Raw genomic sequence first — 14,712 nt, 5'->3', positions numbered from 1 at the left:
AAAGGTCCATATCAACCTAAAAATATAGACTATCCATACAATGATGATACTCATCATCGTCGATTTCAATCTTCATGGTTTAATTCACATAAGGATTGGTTGGAATACTCACCTTCAACGGATGCGATATATTGTGAAATCCCTGCAACTCTGTGGACGTAGGCAAATTGCCGAACCACGTAAATACTGTCTTGTGCGTGTGATTGTTTTTCTTTTGGCGTTTTCTTTTATCTATTTTTTTGTTTTTCACAGGTTTGAAATTTCGGTTGAATTCCCAGCATGTTCAAGTATATGATGATATATGAAAGTTGATAATTTTGTATCCAATAGACTTAAGAATTATATTTAGTATATTTCTGTTACAACCCGGCCCCCCAAGTATTCATTCCTGACTACGCCCTTGGACCTATATCTATCAGATAAGGAAATTAATGTAGGGTAGGTACGTAGATTCATGGTTTCGTCACATATAAATATATATGGGGTCTTGATCAGACTTGTAGTACACCAAAACTCGAAAACTTGTCAAGATGGTGATAGCTAGTCAAAATATGTTGTTCTTGGTGGCATTTGCTGTGCTTGTCCTAACTTTTTCTTTTCCTACAGAAGCTAGAAGGCTTTCAACAAAGGCTTCTTCCAACTTGGTGCATGTTGATCAAAATGAAAATAAAGGCCTGACTCTTTTTAAGTGGGTGAGATTTGGGACGTTGGCCAAAATACCAATATTGCCTCCTTACAACTTGGTGCATGTTGAGAATGAAAATAAAGGCTTGACTCGTTTTAAGAGGGTGAAATTTGGGATGTTAGCCAAAATACCAATATTGCCTCCTTACTCCTCTATTATCCCTGAGAATGTAAAACCAAGTCCTGGTAGGTACTAAGAATGTTGGATCGCCAAGGATTAGTCATGTTATTGGTCCACACAGCATATATTACCTAAATACTGCGTCCTACTTCAACTTATATTTCCAACCACCTATTACTAATAATCTATGGTGTAATGTAATAAATCATAAAACTTCCTCTTCTCGGCATTTGCAATTATTGCCTTATTCCAATGATGATGTAATAATATATTTTTTTTCTTTTTATATGTTAGGCTTCTACATAATTCATCCATCTTTTCACTTTGCCTATTCTCAAGTTTACAACGCCTCATAGATTAGCATTGCACTTTCTACTCCATGCTGCTTAGTTGTTTAATTTAAATGCGAACATGAGATCACATCCTTGCAATATTGACACTAAGACTAGGGGTGTGCATCCATCCCACTAAAATAGCAAAACCAATCATGAATCTTGGTCTAACCCAATCTAACATATATATATTTATTTTATTACCCTTATTTTAATGCATTTAGTTTGATTTATTTTGATATTTTGAGAATTAATATTAATGAATCTGGAAATTCGGAAAATAATTTGGGGATATTATGTGAAGCGTAATAATTTATTGACAAAAAGGTTTTTAGATAATTTCTAAAACCCCTTTTTTTTTACAAGGTATAAACATTCAAGCACAAACACAACTTGTAGACTCAATCCAATGTGGTGTTGGTTTCTACACAATGCCATGGTTGGGTTTGGTTGAAGAATCTTCATCATGACAAAGTCAGGTTGGATTGAAAACACTTCAATCTTACCCATGTACACCCCTTGTTGACAGTGACACTTCATAATCTTGTAAAGGGTTGCTTCAAATTTCTGATATTGCAGGACTACCTATGCTAGAATTTTAAGTGTGAATAATCCAAATATTCTCTTTGCTCATTAGATTGAGGATCATTCCCAATCAAGCCGATAACCCCATAAATCCACCAAAAAAAAAAAAAAAAAAATCAACCACCACCCAACAAGCTACCTTTCTTTCTAGCAACAAGATAATACATATATAAGAGTGAATTACACTTTATCCACCTATTGTTTAGGATAGTTTTAGGTTCCTTACAAGTGACTTCAAAAGTGTCACCTTATCCATCTAAACTTGGCTCCATTATGCAGCTATAATCCACCTCACAAACAAATAAAAAAAATATTTAAAGAAAATATGATTTAGGTCTCACTAACTTGCCGAGTAAATTTTAAACATATATTTTTCATCACTAAAATCACCATCCATACAAAATGCCTATAATCTCAAGTGAAATCCCGAAAAAAATTCTTGACCAACCTATAAAGCAATCCCTCATCTAATTTCATTTTATTTCTTAAATTAAAAAATATATAAATACTCATTATTTTCCAGCATCAAGGCTTAAGCGCAAATAACGAGTTCATGTCTGATTGTCTTTGTGTTTGTCCATTCCTCTACTCTTCCTCAGTAGCAGACTCAATACTCTTGCTGTTGTGCTTCCTCGCGTACCTCTGATTTCTTCAGAACTTTAAAAATTCCATTCTACACCTACAATTTACAGAAACCCAAAAAATAATTGATTTTTTTTTTTAAAAGATTAAATTATATGCGTAATAATTTTGAAAAAAAATAATAAAAAGGCAAAGTACCCCTTTGGTTGACAGCACAAAGGCACACCCTGTAAATTTAAGGGATCTTGATATTTTGCAGAAGTCAAAGCTGCCATTGAGCCATATCTTTTAGCTTCAAATTCATTAAGTTTTTCATTCGGGAGTTTTTTCATTAGCATACGATTTAGATTGCGGAATAATTTTTACATCAAAGTTTCTTCAACACAACCGAAGCATTTGCTCATGCACATTCATAGAATGGATCTCATATATGCCCCACCTTCATGAAAATATCAAAAACAAATAAGCACTTCAATAAAACAATTCTTGAAGAAAATATTGAAACAAAAACTATCCAATACCATACCAAAATTGTAGTTTTAAGTCCAAATAATTCATTTATTTTCTGCAATTTCATTTGTTTGTAACAATTTTTTGTTAAATACTTTGTGTAAAGTTGTGATTTACAACTATGTATTTAGTTGGCTTTTATTCCGTGCCAAATTTAATTGTAATTTTATTCAATCTTTTGTACCCTGTATTTATTGGGGGATTTGATTGTAAGGGTTGTGTGATAGAGAGAGAGTGTGTGAAGACTCAAGCTATTGAAAATTGAAGAGGTTTTCGCAGGTATCTCGCGACTTAGCATCGCGCGAAGTAATGCATGTGTAGGGCACATGACTGGAATGCGAAAAGTCAATACAGATAGAGACAGCTGTGTCTCACAAGTATCTCGCGGGTAAGGCCTTCCCGCGAGACACCCACGAGACATTCTGTTTTGCCAGATTGTATTATCTGATACACACTTTCCATACCTACATTATATATACCCACATTACCCACAAATGTTAAAAAGTACTTCTGAGAAAAAACCCTAGCCAAACACCTTGAGAGTTAGAGATTGTTATACCCACAATCCTCTACACAATAGCTTAGCCAAACACCTTGAGAGTTAGAGATTGTTATACCCACAATCCTCTACACAATAGCTTGTGGATTTTCCTCAACTTCTACCTCTCCATTTCCATACCATTGAGAGGTTGATAGCCCAAACACTTATCACACCCTTTTAGAGTGTCAAGTGATCATTTGGTGCTGCTGGGAAGTATTGGAAGAAGCCAAGGATGGCAGAGGCAACATGGAGCTTGTTACGGGATCCGAAAAGCTAGACAAGACACGGTTTCGAGAAGTCTTGTTGGAGTAGGAGCTTGTAGGGTTTAGGTACAGAGGATAGATTAAGCTTGGAGGGTCTTTTGCTAACTCATGTATCCCAACTGATTGTCTAGTGGATCGATTATCGCTTAGAGGGCGGTGAAGAGGTTTTCCGCTGAGTTTTTCGGTTTCCTCTTCGATAACACATCGGCGTGTTATCTGTGTTTGCATTCTTCTTCTCTACTCTTTTACATTTCATTTTACTGCTGTGATTATATGAATATGTGTTAGAGTAGCTTGTTTATTTATCCGCTCGCATTTACACTATTCGGCACTTAGAATTAAGTTAATGTAAAATCTATCGAGCCGTAACTTTTATTTGGGGGTCTAAACAACTCTTGTGTTTTTAACACATTTTCGAGCTTTCACTTTGGGCCAATGATCTATGTTTGTTTGGGCTGGTATATGGTTTTTTGGTCTAATTTGTAATGTTATTTAAGCAAAAGATTGTGGAGGGGGGCCAATAGCACCCACCCACTGAAGAAAAGGTTGTCAAGTTCTAAGAGTTTGAAGATCTCGTTGTGAAAACCATGACTATGGTGTTACAAGTGTAAACTAAAAAATAAACTGGAAAAGCCATCTAATTACAAGTTCTGAGTTGTAAAGAGAAGGGAGGTATTTCTGAGGTGAACTCAATTAGAAAATGAGACTTGCTAAAGACTGAGCCTGAGGGTTCCTTATATAGCTGGAGGAAGCCTTGGATTCTTCAGGAGATTGCTAGAATCACGAGGAGGTAAATTACTTTACTGAGGGTGAATTTCTTTTCCACTGAAAGCAAACAGTAAACTGAATGATTTTGTCAGGGCATTGTTTGATGAACAGTAACGTCACTGTTCATGAATAGTGATTTGTCCCCTTGCTTTTCTGGATTACTGTTCATGCACAATAACTGGTGCTGTGGATGAATAGTGTTTTGTCTGCAACTTTGTTGGTGCGGGTACTGTGGATGAATAGTAACCGGACTGCAAAGATGGTGTTGTAGCTGTTCTAGAGCTATTCGGAACATCTTAATCACTGTCCAAGTTGTAACCATCGTAAGGATCTTGTGAATCCTAGAAGGGATCGACTGGGACGCAATTGACTGAGGCTTCTAAAGAGGCAGGAGAGTTCTTTTTTTTCTAACTCTAACTTCTCGGATTGAAGGAGCAATTGCTGAGCAAGATCTTTTAATTCCTTGCTAGATTTCCCGGCGACCTGGACGGAGTCTAAGCTAGATTGTGATCTTGTATTATGAGCAATGGCTCTCTGAACTGGAGGAGGAAAGTCTCGGTGCATCTGGGAGATAATGTCGTTATACCTGAAACTATCCCACCATTTTACAGAGAATTCCCTGTCTAAAAGATTTTGGTTGATTGCATAATTCCACATACTGATCCAGTGAATTCTGTACTTAATTGTCATATGTTAAATTGCTGGAAACTAGGAAGTATGACTGGTAACTGGAAACCTGGAGCTGAAATACCTTAAGGCATCCTAAAAGGGTTCTGGGAAGATCTGAGGGATTGATCCAAACATTTCCCACCACTTAATGAACCACGAAGGTATTTGGCCAGAGATTTTCTTATCAAACATCATGAACCAGGAATGGTCAAAGTCCTTGTTTTGGTAAAATAGAACCTTTTCGAAGGCATCCATGTAGTCATAATATTTGTATTGGGGTTTTGATCCCTTGAATGTTGTAAGGGTCTTGAGTGAGGAAGAGTGTCCCCATTCTTGGCAGCTTACAAAACCTTGGATGATGAATTTGTGGTAAAGGAATTCTGAAGGGTTTCTATTATTCATGACATTTTCTATGCGGGCAGACTTTTCTTGGGTGAGAATTCCTTTGTAGAATTTGATGCTTTTTTCTGGGTGTTTGGAGAGGAAATGCCATTCTAAGGGCAAAACTTCCATTGCTAATGCTAGAGGATCTGTTATATGAACTAAGTGTGGCTCAATATAAGGGATATGCTGGACAAAAGGTTTCCGAACATAAGAGGATCTTCCTTTTCTAGGAGGAAGAGAAGAAGGCTTTTGGGGTACTATTGGTCTAAAAGGTTCTTCTACTGTATATGGGGTGACTGTTTTGGGTGATGGTGTAGCTAGGGCAGAGCTGTAACTGTGCTGGCCATGGGGCCTTTCGTAATTTGGTTTTGGAATGGTAGACACCAAATAACAGTTAGCGACAATGGATGGAGACACAGGTAAGGCCTTTGCTGGACTAGAAGAAAAGGGTACTAAATGGCTAGGGTTCTTTCCCTGACTAGTACTACTGGTTGTTTGCTATTTAGGCAACTTTGAGGGTTGGGGTTGTACGGGTCTTTTCCCAGACATCTTGGATTGAATTCTGCAAAAATTCACGGGTTAGGAAGTCAGGGATACTGTTTTGAGTTCCTGCTATGAATTCAATGTCAAAATCAAAAATTGAAAGGATGGCTTGCCAATGTTTTGAACATCTTTTTCTAAAACATGTTTTGCAGATTTACAATCAATCCTTATTAAAAACTTTTGATCCAAAAGATCACTTTGAAACTTTGAAATGCATAGTACTATAGATCAAATTTCTTTTTTAATAGTACTATAATTTAACTGAGTGGGAGTTTAAATTCCGGAATGAAAACAGACAATCTGTTTAGGGGAAGTGGGACTAACACGCTGAAGGAGAATGCCATCATAACCAATGTTAGAGGCATCTGTCTAGACAATCTTGAAGGAATTTTCTGAGGGGATTCCTAGACAAGGGAGTGTCTTGACATATTTTTTTGATTTCTTGGACAACAGAGGTATGATCAGGAGTCCAAAGAGGAGGACTGGTTCGAAGTCTATCAAAGAGAGGCTTGCATTTTTGTCTGAGATTTTGATAAAAATCAGAAATGTAGTTGAGGGATCCTAGAAATCTCTGAAGTTGGGTTTTTTCTAGGATTTCATCTGGAAACTTATCCACAAACTAAATGGCTCTATCTATGGGTTTGATGACACCATGTCTTATATCAAAGCCTAAGAATCGGACACTAGTTTGGAAAAGTTTAATCTTTGGGGCTGAAACAACAAGACCGTTGATCTTGATGGTATGGAGGAATGCTCAAAGGTGTTTCCAATGTTGAGTCAGAGATTCTGAAAAAATGAGTACATCATCGATGTACACAATGGCAATACTGGAGAGTGGATTGAAAATCTCATTCATGATGTTTTGGAATTCAGAAGGTGCATTTTTAAGACCAAAGGACATTACATTCCATTCGTAATGGCCAAAGGGTGTAGTGAAGGCTGTCTTGTACCTATCAGACTCTTTGATTTGTATCTGCCAAAAACCACTCTTCATGTCAAACTTGCTGAAAACCACTGCTTTGGCAATCCTATTGACTAAGTCTCTTTTGTTGGGAATAGGTTACCTAATCCATTCTAAGACTTTGTTAAGAGGCTTATAGTTGATGACAAGTCTAGGGACACCTCTCTCAATCTTAGCGTTCTTCTGGACATAAAAGGTTGGACAAGACCATGGTGACCTAGAGTTTCTGATGATTCCTTTCTTAAGAAGATCCTCTATCTCAGCTTTACAAGTATCCATAAGTTCCTAACTCATCTGGATAGGTCGAGCTTTGGTAGGGATGTTCTTTTCATGAAAATCTTTGACATAGGGGAGAGCAACTTCGTGTCTCTTTCTATGCCAAAAGGTTGTAGGGAGATCAGAGCAGACTTTCTGCTTGAGTTTTTCTTCAAAATTTCTGATCTCAGCTTGGTAGCTTTTACATGCTAACTGTTCATCAATTCTTTTGTAACTTAGTTCGTCACTAAGGTACTTAAGGTGTTAGGTCTTGGCACTAATAAGGTTAAGGGTCTTAGGAACAGAGACTTCCTGGAGACTGTTAATCTCTCTAGGTTCTGGGCTTCTACGGAACTTAAATTTAACTGGTTGGCCAAAAGGATGGGTAGTGATTTCTTCACTATCCGTAGTTAAAGGGTACAGCAAACACATGAAAGGATTTCCTAAGATGACCCTATCTGTCATGTTCTTGACAAAGACAAATGTGGTTTTGAAACACGTATTGTCTTGGCAAACATGTGCTTTTGGGATTTTGAATTCAATCTGCATCTTTCCTCCACTTGCAGAAGTCAACCTTTCTTTGGTTTTCTTGAAGTATTTGGAGGGAATAATTCTTTCTTGAATGCAGTTGAGATCAGCGCCTGAATCTTGAATGCAGTTGAGATCAGCGCCTGAATCTTGAATGCAGTTGAGATCAGCGCCTGAATCTATTAAGGCTACTACCTTAAATTAAAAATCTTTGCTGATGACAATCCTGACTTTGGAATGCCATTTCTGGAAGTTAATCCTACTGATGGTTTGTAAGAACGTCTCATTGGATGGTTCCTGTACCATGTCAGCTGTAGGGTTAACTATTTCATCTGCTTCATCATCGGAAGGGTTCTGTAATGAGGTTCCTTTCTCATTGCCTTGATGAGAAGTGTTTTCTAACTATTTGACTCTTTGGTCCATGAGATTGTGATCTACCCTAAGGATGGTTAACTCTTGCCTAAGGGTTCCCACTTCTAACTTGGTATCCTTAATCTCTTTTTGGAGATCTTGGACAGTAACTTTCTTCTTTGATTTGGTAAACCTATTGTAGATTTTTTCCAAATCAACTTTGGGTTCCTGAATCCTAGGTTTGGATGTACTGGCTTCCTTAACTAGGGTTCTATGGAAATCACTAAGCCTTTGAGCTTTGACAACTGGGTCTTCGATCTATTCTATGAGATCTAAGAGGATCTCTTCTTGCTTAGAAAGAACATTGATAGTCTTGTTTCTACAACAACTATCTTTACATGCTAGGGTTTCATCCGAGCTACTAGAGGAGCTAGAGGAGACTCTAGAGGTTTCTGAGGATAACCTATACAACTGGTGCTTCTCTTCTTCACTAGAACTATTGGGAGACTCATTATCTGAGCGGTCAAGTTCTAAGAGTTTGAAAATCTCGTCCTTACTGGTTTGGTCACTAATGAAGGTATTGATAAGGTATTTGGTCTTAGCTTTACACTCTTTCTGGAAATGACCTCTTTTTCCACACTTAAAACATTTTCCTGATGTTTTAGGTATAAACTTTCCTGTGGATTTGGACTTTCCTTTCTTATAGAAATCATCAGTTTTGAACTTCTGTTTTCTATAATACTTGGTTGCTGTTTTCTTTCTATGGGTCCTCTCAGAGGGTTCTTTTCCTCTATACTTGGATTTTCTCTTGGGGATGACAGAAGGTAAGCCGTACTGTGTACAAAAGTTTCCTACTTCGTACTTGGCTTTGCTCTTGCTGGCTTGGCTTTGGATTTTGAGATATCTACACATCTTCATTCCTTCACTTCGGATTGTGCTAAAGATGTCTCCATAAGTTAGGTTATCATAATCTATGACACCTAAGGGGCTAGCAAGGGTTTCTTTGACCTTCTCACCAAACAATGTGGGTAAGCCATTGATGAACTTCTTCTTCCAAAATAGAGAGTTACAATCACTTCTATGCATGACTCTGGTGGTAAATACATCTTCATACCACTTGTATTCACCAAGGTTCTTATATCTAAGGTTACTCAACTGGCCGTAAATCCTAGATGTGATGTTGCTGGGTTTACCTATGAAGTGTTTCATGATCGTATAGATCAGGGTATTGACTCCGTCGGGAACACCTCTTCCTATGCGTTCGTCAAAGATGGGGTTCTCATTCTTATCTTTTTGGACAGCATGCTTAATGTCTTCTTTAGACTCTTCTGTTAGACAGTTGTTCCACCAATCTAACAGTTTTCTTGTGAATCCTAAAGTCATGAGCTTTACGACCTCTATGTTTGGAATTCCATCATTGAGGTAGTTATTGGCTACCATGGTCATATGCTGAATCTTGTTTAGGATTTCTTGTTCTGATAAACCATCTATGTTCCATTCATAGAGTTTACCACTGGATACTGTGAACTGGCTATTCCTTTCCTCGTACTGGAGGTCAAAAGGTGTGGGTCTGGGATACCAATTCTTGGTTAGGCTGGTTGGGTTTACCCTGGGTTGGTAAAGCCTATTTACTTGTAATCCTCGAAATTGGTCTTCTAGGTGTTCTATCTCCTTTTCATCTTCTGAGAAGGTTCTACTAAAACTGCTAGAGGCTGTATGGGCTTCTAGGACAACTAGTCTAGGTTGTTCCCTACTGGTTGAGGTGTGGTCTAGTGAAGGGGTGACTGGTTCTTTCTTCACAAGTTCCTCAAGCTTTTGGGCAACTATTTCTAAGGTTGATTTATCCTTAGGTCTGAGACTAGCTTGTCTAGTTGTGGGTCGCTTGACTAAAGGCTTTTCTATGGTCTAGATAGGTTTACTAGGGTTTCTTGGCTGAAGGATAACCTTGTTATCTATCCGATCTTCAATCCTATCAAGCTGCTTGCCTATAACTCCTAAACATTGGTTAGTGTAGTTGTTTTGCTCTATAACCTTCTTGACAACCTTTTCTTCAGTGGTTGGGTGCTTGAAGGGAGAGGCAACTATATTGTCACTACCGCGGTGGTTAAATAGTATGGCTTCCTGGGGAGGATGACTAGACCTGACAACTTTCTTAACTCCTTTGTTGTCTTCTGTGGTCCAGTTGGTTTTGGTAATGACATAAGACTTTTTATGTCATTCAAAATGGTTTTCAAAGTATTCAAAGAAAGGGACATTGTTGGATATCTCTTTCATGAATTCTTTTCATTTTTCCAAAACTTCTATCTTGTATTCTCTGGTATGGTTGGCTCTATAAGCTTCTCTCTTGACTCTGTTTTCTTCTGAGTCAAACTCTTTGCCTAAGGCATCCATATCAGGGGTGAACTCTTTCCTTATCACCAAGAGCTGATGATCTATTTCAGTTTTTGGCTGAAAGGGATCTCTCATATCAGTTCCTGAAGGTGAAGGAGGCTTTTGACTATCTTGACTAGTGCTATCTTCTTCTTGATCAGCAACTGAGGCTTGCTTGACTGTATAACAAGGGGTATTAACCTGGGATTGGGTTCTTACACCTTGGAGCTCTGATCCTAGGTCTCTCCTAGATTTGGGAAAGGGTGCTAGGTTTCTGGATGAGCTACACTAGGATGCAGGTCTATCTCTAAGAAGGATAGTTGGCTACCTAAAGGGTTGGCTTAGATCTATTGGGGATCTAGACCTGGGCTCATCATATTCTAAGGGTGTCCTAAACCTGGATTGGTCAAAGCTAAGTCTAACCGTTCCATCGGCTAGTTACTGGACAAAATCTAGATCTGGATTTCTAGCTAGGTTTTGGATTTGTAGATAATGATTCTAATTTTCTAGAGTCCAATTGGTTGGGAACAAGGTAGTCAAAGGCGTTAGGCGACCTTGAGGCGCTAAGGCCTTGTATCGCCCAAGGCGACGAGGCGCCAAAAAGGCGCTAGCCCGAGTAAAGCAAGGCGCTAAATATTAAATATAGTTTTTTTTAATATATAAAGAGCTTAAATCATATATATTAATGTACTAAAAATTATAATCAAGCCTCTCTTACTTTGCTCCTAATGCATAGGATTTAGTCTATAAAACCAGTTTTTGTATTGAATCCAATAGAGCCCAAAAATAGAAGAAGAAGAGAAAGAGTATAGGAATAAAAACAAAAAGAGGAGAGTTGCAATTAGAGAGTAGAGGGGAAAAAAAACTGACAGAGGGGAGCTACGAGGGGAAGAAAAGAACAGAGAGAGCTGCTCTAAGAAAGAAAGGAGTAAAAAAAAAGAAGAAAGACAAAAACAATAAAGAAAAGAGAGAAAAGAGGTCCGGAGGATGAGAAATAAGAGTAAAAAAAGAGAGCTTTTTAAATTAAAATTACATGTAGGAAATAGGAATAAAATAATGTTATAAAATTTAAAAGTAGAAATAAAACCTGGTGAGTTGGGCAACTGTCGTAGTGGGAAGGTCCATGTACTTATATGTATTATTTTATTATTTATTTGTGGTTGTAAAAAGTTAAGTCTGATGTGCTTTTTAAGTGGTTGCCAACTCAAACCCCACTAATGTTACTAAAAGAAAAAACTGAGTAATAAGAAAAAATAAAAAAGCCAGTCATCTTGTTTTTAACGAAGCCAAGTCCTCTGCACCAAAAAGTAAACATAAGCGACGGAAAGAAAACAAAGGCGACAGAGGCTCTCGCCTAGTGCCTGGAAAAACTGTTCCAAGCGAGTGACTAGTCGACAGAGGCGCTCGCCTCACTAAAGGCGCCTCGCCTCAGTGACCTTGAGGCACTTTTACGCCGCCTCGCCTCACCTGAGCGCCTAAGCGCTCGCCTGAAACGCTTTTGACTACACTGGTTGGGAAGGTGACTTCAAACCATTTCAGGGTTCTAGGGACCTGAACTTTGGATCTAACATCTGTGGTTTGGATGAGAGTAGTTTCTCCCACCTTTCTCTTGTCTATGGCTTGAATAGACATGTTTGTTCTGATGCACTTGTAATACACTCTGTATATCAAGGCTAACTGACGGGTTCCATGTAACATGAGACTTCCATCGATTGGTCAAAGCTAAGTCTAAGGGTGTCCTAAACCTGGATTGGTCAAAGCTAAGTCTAACCGTTCCATCGGCTAGTTACTGGACAAAATCTAGATTTGGATTTCTAGCTAGGTTTTGGATCTGTAGATAATGATTCTCATTTTCTAGAGTCCAATTGGTTGGGAAGGTGACTTCAAACCATTTCAGGGTTCTAAGGACCTGAACTTTGGATCTAACATCTGTGGTTTGGATGAGAGTAGTTTCTCCCACCTTTCTCTTGTCTATGGCTTGTATAGACATGTTTGTTCTGATGCACTTGTAATACACTCTGTATATCAAGGCTAACTGACTGGTTCCATGTAACATGAGAGTTCCATGGGTTTTGATGTTGAGGGTGAGGACCTTCATGATATGAAGGTCATCAAGTGCTACGGTGAAGTTGGGGAAGCAGTCGAAATGGACCGGTCCACCGCTAAGATTGGATTCTATGGTTCCTAAGAGGCTGTCATTAAATCTGATATGACGAGTGTCTCTAAGGGCCATAAGGATTAAGTTGTTCAACCCTTCTCTGATCAAAGGTTTAACTCCAACCTGGACTAAACCTATATGGAGGAATTTTTGTCCATCTTTCCTTTGAGCTTTCAATGCTGCAGAAGGTAACAAGTAGCATGTCTCATACTCCTTGTTGATGCTGTAGACTTGTTTTATAGTCCTAACATGGTAGTCTGTCTTGAAAGTCTTTTTCAAGGACCATGAAGATGACTTATAGACTTGGTTTATGGTGAAAGTAAGAGAAGTGTAAAACTATGTTCTAATTTTGAGAGTATCAATTTTGGGATATTGCCTAAAAATGTTCCTGTTTCTCCATCTGGGCCTGGTAGTGGATAGTCTCCCTATACTCTCCCATCACCCTCACAAAAGGCTGAGAGTAAAACAAGGTCTAGGTGGGGACTAGAATGAATTTATATGTTTGAATACACACACACACACACACACACACACACACACACATATATATATATATACTGAGTATGGATGAAGTACTATACATTTTTTGTCTTTTGTAGATTTTTTTTTTTTTTTTGTGAAGATATGTTTGTATTATTGCCATAGACTTTATTGCAACAGTGGACAACGATATTTTTTCATTGCAAAAGAGGTTTATTGCAACAATTTGAAGTCTATTGCAACAAAAAATTTCATTGCAATAAATTTTTTTTTTTTTTCTTCTTGTGGTGCAAGGACTAGGCATGTTATTGGCCCACGCAGCAAATATTACCTAAATACCACGCCCTACTTTAACTCATATTTCCAACCATTTATTACTAATAATCTTATGGTGTAATGTAATAAATCATATAATAATTAAATCATAATTAATCCACTTTTTCACTTTGCTTGGCCTCAAGTTTATATTGCCTCATAGATTAGCATTGCACTTTCTACTCCATGTTGCTTAGTTGTGTAATTTAAATGGGAACATGAGATCACATCCTTGCAATGTTGGCAATAGGGGTGTGCATTTAACCTAGTCAAATAGCAAAACCAATCAGTCTAAATAAAGCTGATGCCTCTAGTTGGGTTTTTGTGGGTTAGTTTGGGTTGAGTTGGAATTTTATTTTAAGTCTTGAATTGGGTTGAGCTCAGATTGATATTTTTTTCAACCAATCTAGTCTAACCTAATCTAACATATATAATTTTATTTTGACGATACCTTCTGTCCGGAGCTGGCAAAAAATGGCTTGTTTACGCCACCAATTAGGAGCTGCCACGTCAGACATTTAATGAGGAAGCAGTACACTCAATAACATAGGATTATAACCCAAACCCATCTAAAACATTCTTCTCAAAACCACGTAAAACGTAGGTTTGGAATTGAAGAGAGATGACACCAGTACAAATTTCACTTGCAATGTGGTTTTTTAAGATCTTCCCTGACCCCATTGCTCACCTTTACCATCTTAGCCAGGGTCCAGGGACCTTTCCACTATTCAATTAATTGATAGTATTATTACTAATGTCTCTCTTGTTAAAGTAACTCCAAACCTAGATCCAAACAACAAATCTAGGGACACATCCAAGATTTCTGTAGAAAACTTTGGGGAAATAAAAATCCATGAAAATACCAAAAAGAAAAAAGCAAAATCCATATAAATCAACAAAACCCAGACCAATATGAACAGATTGATATCCAAAAAATAACCCAAACCCATCAAAATTTTGAAACCTAAATTTTGGGGAAAAAACTAATCAAACAATAAACAAAAATCAGCTCAAATCTTGAGGTTGGGTGCGTCGGCGCCGGCTCAGAACGACGCCGCAGTAGCTCCAACGGTGGGGTAGAGCTCCGATGGTCAGAGGAGAGGAGAAGATGGCTTGGTTAGGCGTTGGTAAGGTATTCTCCAGGTCTGCTTCTGAATACGTGTTTGATAATTTTAGATGGGTTTGCGGTTACAATCCTATGTTATAAAGTGTACTACTTCCTCATTAAATATCTAACGTGGCAGCTTCTGATTAGTGGCGTAAACAAGCCATTTTCTGCCAATTCCAGACAGAATGTATTCTCTTTTATTTT

This window comes from Quercus lobata, chromosome 1 (assembly GCF_001633185.2).
Source record: "Quercus lobata isolate SW786 chromosome 1, ValleyOak3.0 Primary Assembly, whole genome shotgun sequence".
Lineage (NCBI taxonomy): Eukaryota > Viridiplantae > Streptophyta > Magnoliopsida > Fagales > Fagaceae > Quercus > Quercus lobata.
Note: the sequence above shows the minus strand (reverse complement) of the source record.